The sequence below is a fragment of the Salvia miltiorrhiza genome, chromosome 1 (genome assembly GCF_028751815.1).
Source record: "Salvia miltiorrhiza cultivar Shanhuang (shh) chromosome 1, IMPLAD_Smil_shh, whole genome shotgun sequence".
NCBI classification, from domain to species: Eukaryota; Viridiplantae; Streptophyta; class Magnoliopsida; order Lamiales; family Lamiaceae; genus Salvia; species Salvia miltiorrhiza.
In genome coordinates this window covers 43498239-43507482 of record NC_080387.1, presented here as the reverse complement: position 1 = coordinate 43507482, position 9244 = coordinate 43498239, and the positions used below count along the sequence as shown (strand labels likewise).

The following is a 9244-nucleotide window of genomic DNA, read 5'->3' as shown; positions in this document are numbered from 1 at the left end:
TCTTAATAGATGGGCCATAATTCACGAGATTGAACTTTTGGAGGTGATCCAAAATATTCTCGTGTGGTTTCCCATGCTCATAATGAAACCATTAGAGGAGCAGAGACCCAGAGCTATCAGAACTCAACAACCAACCAAACAATTCAGCACCGAGAAAGATATTAGGAAATTGCACTGAAAACACTCCCCCTAGCATCTACCGGACAAATCACGTCAAGAGTTGCTCAACAAGGTGTTGCACCAAAACCTTAAGCTAATTACACCATGTTGGGAACAAATCAATCATGACAGACAAGGACAACAAACAACACAAACACAATCCAGAATCGCCAATGAATCACTATCAACATGCGATGCACTTAAAAACAAGCAAGAAGACAAGATAAGGGGACCATTCGCCCCAACACAAGAAAGCCCAAAAACACAACAGGAAAACACCCACGGGATTTACAAATACCAACAAACACCCCCCCACGCTTAAAATCTGGCACTGTCCTCAGTGCAACAAAAAGAGGGGTGAAAGAGGAAACTTCCCTAAATACCAATCCAGTGGTGAGTCTGTAGTGTCCCACGATGTCTGCCTGTCTCTATCCACACAAACTATCATTCCCAAGCACCAACCTGCACAAACACAAGAAACAACAGAAACACAACTCAAACAAATCAAGAGAAAAGCAAGAGCAAGGAATAAAGCAAGAAAAACATGGGTTGCCTCCCATGCAGCGCTAGTTTTAAAGTCGCCAGCCCGACTAAGATGGGTCCTTAACCAAAACCCCATTGAAGCTCCATCTGCCTTAGCATCTTTGTACACATATCTATTTCGATCGCAGCTGCGGGCCCTCCAGGTGAGCGTTCAACGCTCATATCATAAGATGATCTCCTGTCCACACATTCTTGGGGACCGAGTGGAACTACCTCATCAAACTTCTCTTCCAGTGGCAGGGCAAGCAGAAAGCCCTGCTCTACATCCTCATCCTCTTGCAGCTTATCGATAAACTCCTGCTCAATGTCAGCCCCATCCTGCAGGTTAGCAAGGGATTCCTCCTCAATCTCGTCCTCCTTCTGTAACTGATCAAGGAATTCCTGCACAATATAATCCTCATCCAAAGCATCAAATGTTTCAACATAAGAGCAGATTTGAATTAAGGAAGTGGGGGTAGTGGGTTTTTTTATCAAAAACAGAGAAAGTTACCGCTCTACCTGCCCCTACCATATTGACAGTTCCCGTACCCACATCGATGCGAGTACGGGTGGTAGCCATAAAGGGTCGGCCAAGTAGCACGAGATGCCCATTCTCGCCTCTAATCCCTTTTCCCACATCAAGGACGACAAAATCAACCAAGACTCTAATCCCCCTCACAACAACCTCAACATCCTCAACCAGGCCCCGTGGGCTACTAATAGAGCCGTCAGCTAGCTCTATCTTCATATTTGTGCATTTCAGCCTTTTATTACCCAATTTTTCAAAAATGTCAAACGACATCAAATTGACTGCCGCGCCCAAATCAAGCATCCCAAACACCTCTTCAACCCCACCTAAGCTAATATAAAAAATGAAGCTACTTGAATCTCCTTGCTTGGGTGGCGGTTGGTCTAGTGCAACTGTGACGGGTGGCAGTGGCTCACTGGGGCATTGGGTAGCCTTGATTGCTTGCACGGCTTTGCTTCTCCATTTCCCCGTGGTTATTGGGGCATTCTCATTGATTACCGCCACGGCATGAGCTTGATGCGGCTGTTGGTCCTGGTTTGGGAACTTCCCAGTTGGCTGCTCTTGCTGCAGCTGATTCAGGGCTCCTGTAAGTTGCCCAACTGTAGTCTCGAGGCGCTTGATGGTAGCACTCTGAGCCTCCATCGCCTGTTTGCTAGCTTGCATGAAAGCTTGCATCTGATCTTCAAATAAGGGGCTTGGAGGTTGGTGCTGCTGAGGTGGGTAGAACTGCTGTTGTTGCTGATATGGGTAATGCTGTGGAGGTCGGAGGAACTGATTGCCTTGGTTTGATCCCGACCCTTGGCCAGGACCTTGGTTTCTCCATCCCGAATTCTGCTCATTTCTCCACCCCGAGTTGGAGTTTTATTGCCCTTGATTCAAGTTGGTTCTCTGCTCAAATTGAGGCCTCCCCAGATAGCCTTGAGCAGCATAGACCTCTGCTCCTCCTTCAGGTGTGCATTCCCCCATGCGATGGCACGCGTTGGTTCCATGACCAAAATCGCCACATATGCCACATCCTTCCGCTGGTGGCGCGTGAACTGGTGGAGCCTTCACCTGGTTCATCGTGAGGTGTTGTACTTGCCTCATCAGGTCCGCTACTTGCTTCTGAAGCTCATTGTTGGGAGCTACTGCATTGACTTCAACCCTCCTTCCTCTAACTGATTTCTGTTGAGAACTCGCTGCAAGTGTGTTGAAAATCTCCTTGAGCTCATCAGCTGTCTTCCGGGCAATGTTGCCCCCTGCTGTACTGTCCACCATAAACTGTGCCGTCTGAATCAATCCGTCATAGAAGAACTGCATCAACATGACGGGTGCTAACTGGTGCTGTGGGCACTGGCGGAGGAGCTCTTGGAATCTCTCCCAAGCCTCGTGGAAGGGCTCGTCAGCTCCTTGCATGAAGTTCATTATCTGGCTCCTAATCTCCTGTGTCTTGTGGCTAGGATAGTACTTGAGCATGAACTTCTCACATGCCTCTCCCCATGTGGTGATGGAGTTCGGCGGCAGGGACAGCAACCACGTCCTAGCTCGGTCCTTGAGTGCATAAGGTAAGCACTTGAGTCTCAACTGATCCTCGGTGAGTCCCGACAGTGGGAAGGTTTGCACTTGAGAGCAGAAGTCACGGATGAACTGCAAGGCGTCCTCGCTGGGCATCCCATGAAAGAGCGGCAGCAAGTTTGAGTCGTTGGGCTTCAGATTATAATTCCGGACCGCCGTGGGAAACACTATTGCAGACGTGCTAGTGTTCCCGATAACAGGCCTGGAAAAATCCCCCATATACTGTACGTTCTGCTCTGCCATGTTTTCTTGGTCAGGATTAGGCCGAACTTCTTCTTCTCCTTCCGAGTGCAAAGGAGGTGTATCCTCGATGGCTTCCAGAATGGGATTGGAAGCGATTCTCTCGTCACGGTCTCCCTCTTGAGACTGTGATTCCACAAAGTTCCTCGAACTGGACTCGGACTCCTCCTCCAGGTTTAAAAGGACCTCATGAGGTCGGTGAATGTTGTCAAAGTAAGGCACTAGCTTTCTCTTCAAGCTACGACGACCTTGCATACACAACACTAGCAAACCAAATCAAACGCACCGGAGGGAGAAAATAACCAAGTCAAAAGAAAGAAACAAAAATAAACACGGAAAACAATGCAACACAATCAAATGCCTAAAGCCTTCCCCGGCAACGGCGCCAAAATTTGACTCATCCAGAAACACCTAGTGGATGGACTCGAATCTATACGAGGTCGTCCTAGGGTGGTAAGGTGACTCAAGTCGTCTCTCAAGGAAGACTTAGCAGGGCTTCAACTGTGCTACTCACAAGTACAGAAATAAAACCTAAACACTCTAATCGGGTAATTGGGTCTGGCACTCTCTCTTTAATCTAGGCGTAATTTAATAAAGCTTGTAGAATTATCTAGTGCAGAATCAACGGAAAGCATATAAATCTATCTAGGCGGAATGAAAAGGAAGCAGATTAAGAACGCAGGAAACTAGTAAACCTAGGGTTCTAACTAGCGATCTAGAAAGCAATAGTAAATCAACAATCATAAACACTAATTATCTAGGCGAGATAAACGAACAAGCAATTCATCAATTGAGATCGAAGCAACATTAATCTATGCAGAGGAAATAAACTACCATTCAATTCTAAAGAAAACATAAACAGAGTTCTTACAGCGAGAACGATCCGGAAATCCAATCCAACGTAATGCAAATCGACATTAGCTTTAATCTAACGAATCAAAGATGTTTAAGATGTTTCTAACTATTCTAAACTAAGGGAAAACAAGGGAAAAACGTCTAGGAGGCTGCTGGGGTCGGAGCTGCTTAATAAAACCCTAAAAATCAGTTTTTATAGGGTGAAACGTAACTGCCAGAAATAGTCAGAGACGGCGGCGCCGTCCCACGGCGCCGCCGTGAGTGCCTTTCGCAGAATCCACCAAAATTTGTACGGCCCGCGCCGTGGGGCCGCGGCCGGCGTCTGGACGGCGGCCGCCGTGAAACGGCGGCGCCGTGGACGGCGGTCGCCGTGACGCGGCGGCGCCGTGGTCCGTCTTCGCAGATTTCTCTCCAAGCGATGCACGGCCCGCGCCGTGGGGCCGCGGCCGCCGTCTCGACGGCGGCGGCCGTGAGCCTGACTCCCAAAATGCTCGGAACGAAGCCAAAACGCGCGGCTGCTTTCGATTCCTGCACACAACAGTAATACACCCAAATAACATCGAGCAAGTGAAGGATAGATCAAAAAGACACGAAGCATGCTCGAATGCACAACAACAAAACCCATAAAATCATCACAAAATAGGGCTAAACACTCCCCACAGGGAAAACACTAGGTCGAATGAAACCCAAATCTAGCAGTTCTTAAAGTTGCAGCTTCAACTCTTGCAACTCTGCCGGGCCATTCTATATTGTGCCTTTGACGTCGGTGCGGCTCCAGGCTCAAGATCAATCGTAAACTCGAGCTATCGATCTGGGGGTAATCCCGATAAAGCTTTTAGGAAAAACGTCTTTGTATTCTCGCACGACTGGCACGTCATCTATGTTTGTTTTGGACTCCTCACTCTAATTCAGGCATACAGCATACTCGGTTGTATCCTTTTTCTACAAAAGCTTTCAGGCTTGAAGCGCCGAAATTATTGGCGGCTTTCTCCATTTTCTCTCAACGCCAATAAACGAAGTAGGCTCTTGTCCTGGAAATTGAAACGATATTCGTCTCTCCTTGCTTTGTATCGTCGCATGGTTCTCCTCTAACCAATCCATTCCCAAAATAATACCTATGTGCCACATAGACATCATCCTTAGGTTTTTAGCCTTGAGCTTAATCGATTCTAGCTCGAATTCTAAGTCAGGACATACGAGTGGGATCGTAGTGGTTTTGCCTATAGGAGTCATCACTCTTAGATGTTGCGGAGCAGGCTCTATGTTCAATTTCATAGTATCGACACAAGTATGGGGAAAATAAAAGAATGGGGTGCTCCCGTATCAAACAGTATTACTATGGGTACACCCTTCAACTCACCAATACCTGCTAGATTTCCTCGATTCTTGTCCTGAGCCTTCCGCTCATACCCAAACACTCTCTGATGATGGGGTTGATTCGCCTGCGGGGCTGGCGGCTGCCTTCCTGACTGACGTGGTCGATAGGCTGGCTGTTGTCGCTGTGGCGGTGGTAGCGGTAGGACTCCTTCCATCGCTTTAAGCTGCGGTTGGTACTGGTTCGACCTTCCTCTGCCTCCGCTTTGCTGGCGATTTGGACACTGATTGGAGTAGTGTCCGACCCTTCCGCAGGTGTAGCAGCTGTTTTGTCCCATCTTGCACTCTCCCAAGTGTAGCTTATTGCATTTCGGGCAAGGAAGTATTCCTCGCGATCCTTGTGGAGCTGCTGCTGGTGCAGTCTGGCCAACGTAAGGCCGACTATCTCGGTTCTGATAGTGTGGCGGTGCATTCTGATTCTGCAACGACTTCTTGGGACCTTGACTTCGATCGTCCCATTTTCTCTTGCCTTTCTGGCCTTGGCCAGAAAAAGATTGGCTTCCCGATTAAAAATTTGGGTTCGACAGTTGCGTCGAAGCTTGACTCGTTTTCTCTGGCTGCATAGCCAATTCCATATCTAACGCTCTGTTTAGCGCTTCAGCATAAGTTAGCGCACTCTGGCTTGCTAACACAACTCGTATCTCTTGCTTCAAACCAGAACAAAATAGTTCCGACATCTTTTCGTCCGTGTCCACTCGATATGGGGCATATCGAGCCAAATCACAAAATTGCCGGTCGTACTCGGCTACTGTCTTATTGCCTTGCTTCAAATTGGCAAAATCTGTTTCCTTCTTTTTCCGGTAACTCCGGGGTATGTACTTCTCACACAGAGCTGCTTTGAACTGATCCCAAGTAAGGGCATCTAGTTGCTCTGGGGTCATGGTTCTCTATTTAGCTTCCCACCAGAAATCTGCAGATCCCTTGAGCTGATAGGACATGCATGTAAGACGCTCGTGATCATCACATCTCAAAAATCTAAAGATTCGTTCCATACTCCGGATCCACTCTTCCGTCTCCGCAGGATCTCCAGATCCATTAAACACCGGTGGATTTTGTCTCAGGAAAAATTCCTCTATTCTCCTCTCTGGTGGTGGAGGAGGTGGTGGTGTAGGATTTCTCTGTTCCTCCTCTTCTTCTCGGTTTCTATTTCTCCTTCTCGGAGCATACTATAAGGGTAAGAAATATATAAATATATCAGCCTCAAAGCTAATCTTTTTGTCATCGCAACATACAAGTTCTATTTTCCCAACTCAAATATACGTCTCAACTCGGTTCTATATATTTCATATAGAATTCTCATCTCAGTTCTCTATATCTCAACTCAATTCTATATTTCTCATATAGAATTCTCATAGTTCTCATCATCTCTATCGTTCATCTAACATCATGCATCAAATCATCAATCTCAAAACTCTGATGTGACATAAAGCTTTCTAGTCATCAACGTCATCTCTATATCATAGGGAAAATTGCCTCTCTTTTGAGGTCTTACACAAAAGCGAAGGTTCTCTGTACAAAACGCCCTATACTATAATGATGCTTTCGCTATGCAAGCATCATAGGGACTAAGCGTCATATATGTTCTATGCTATGCTTCTAGCTATGTACATTGACTATGCATCACTATATATATACATATACATATACATCTCTAGATAGTCTCGGTCGTCATCTATCAATCTCCTATCTCGTCATTGTCATCGTCATTACCTGATGTCCTACTCCCAACATCATCAGTTGGTGCATCCTCACTCGGCTTCGACTCTACATCATTATACTCGTCTATGATTCGATACACGCTATCGTCACTCGGCTCATCCTCGACATCCGTGTCATACATCGGATAGTAAACCGGCACCTCGGGAATAGAAACCCATGTCTCGGTGCCGTCGTCCGCAACCTGATGCCGTAAAGGCTGGGTTCGCCCGCGTCCAACTTTCATATCCGGAGTTTCCTCGTCCGGATCCTCCTCATCGCTGTCTGACCTCGCAGATCGAGATCCTCCCTCTTGGGCGCCTCGATAAGGTGGATAGTGGAGCTGGTGCGTGTAAGGCTATAAAGCCAAAACGTCAGAATCTAGCACTAGGGCAACTCTCGAATCGGATGGCCTTGATACCCGCTGAATATGAGGTTCTGTAAAAACAAACGGCGGTGCTGATCTGATAGGTAGCATTGGCAAGGGTGCCGTCACCGGGGTCAAATCCCACAATGGTAAGTCGGCGCTAGGATCTGTGATCATCGCCAAATACGAAAACGGATCGTGCTCCACGACCGGTGAATACGTCTCGAAACTATCGAATCTGAATCAGCTTGGTCAGGTATAACCGGCATTGCCTCACTAGGGGGTGGTGGTACAACCACTAACTCTCCACTCTGGACTGGCCCATCGGGCACTTCGTACGGCGGTGCAGGGAAATCGCCGAACGCAAAATAACGATGGCTGAGCGTCGCAATAAAACCGCTAATATCACCATACCTCACTCCTCCCAACCATGTAGTGCCCACGAATAAGGGGGACTAAAGTTGTCGCCCAAACTCCCCCTGTGGGTGGTAATCACGGAATCAGAAGGTCGATAGCTTCCGCTTCGTCGATTCCGTAGGGAATAACCTTCTGCCAGCGTCGATGGTAATGCGCTAGAAACTCTCCTAGCGTATCGTCCTCATCTGGCTCGTACTCTCTAAACCAGCATTTCGTTGCTTCTTCAATAATACGCTGCATCATAAAAACACAAGCATCGTGTTTCTCAAAAGTGGATACGAAACTTACTTGGTATTCCACCCCAATCATCAACATACTCTTTCTCATTTGGTATGGTGGGGCAACGGCTATACTAGCCTCAAAATGACTCCCAAATATTCCTCAACTCATGGTTCTCATCACGCTCAGATAGTTCCACCATCAAACATCACATAACTCATTAGTGGGTAGTTAAAACTCAGCATGAAAGCGGAAAAAGAAAACATCAAAAGCTCTTACCTCGTTAAGTCGGAGGAGATGGGGTGCTGGGGTTCTGTTTCGACTGACTCTCAAACCAGTCTAAGAACTCAAGTTAGACTAGTACTCAACTCATAATAAAAGCTCAACTCAATCAAGCATTAGACTCAGAGCAGACAACCTGGCTCTGATACCACTCTGTCGCAGCCCGATCCCGACACTAGTAATAGCGGGGATCGAGTATCCATACGACTAATAAAAGAAAGGGGAAAGATAGAAAGAATACATAGATCAACAGCGGAAGCTCACAAAGAAACGTGCTAAGGAAAGATCATCATAATTCATCAAAAGGGTATATTCGTCAATATCGTCATAACTCGATAAATATCAGGAATCTCAACATGAAAAGCAAAACAAGTATAGCTCGATTTTTATATAGAGTCATAATATTCAGAGTGTGATAACAAAAGGTGAACCGACTATATGTATGAAGACATATAATCGTGAGTAAAATGCTTGATTTAAAACAACATAACTTTATATTAAAACTCTATCGACCAAACGAACATACGATAGAGTAAGAAAATGTCAACCCGAGACATTCCCCACCAGCACCGCACCATACTCCCCTCCGCTTATCCTGCACGTTTAGAAATACATGCAGGGCGTGAGTACATAAATACTCAGTGGACATATCGCCGAAAAACAAAGCTGCTCATAGAGCTATAAATTGAACTTGCCACACTTCAGCAATACACAGGAATTATATCTTAAAGGCACCTGTGCAAGCAGTTAAAACTCAACATCATTAATAAATGAATGAAATGACTCAAATGACTGCAGTCAAAACTCAGCAAGTAAGTACCACATCTACGACTCATCATCATCTCATCTCAGGTACTGAGAAGTAGGCCTCCTTCTCAAGCACCGTGACCGGCCGATTCGCTCAACGACTCACAGTCACCTCAGTGTACACTAGCCCTGGCAGGATAGCTATCAACTGCCCAGGACCCGATCGTCTCATCTCAACAGTAGAGGGTAAACATACAAGCTCAACATCATCATAAAAATATTGG

General features: G+C 46.5%; 1 non-coding gene across 1 annotated transcript; it reads left to right on the top strand.

Moving 5' to 3' along the window:
• Positions 1 to 2525: 2525 nt before the first annotated feature.
• Positions 2526 to 2631, top strand: LOC131007392 (small nucleolar RNA R71). Its single transcript, XR_009096094.1, has one exon. It is a non-coding gene; the product is annotated as a small nucleolar RNA R71 (small nucleolar RNA).
• Positions 2632 to 9244: the final 6613 nt, after the last annotated feature.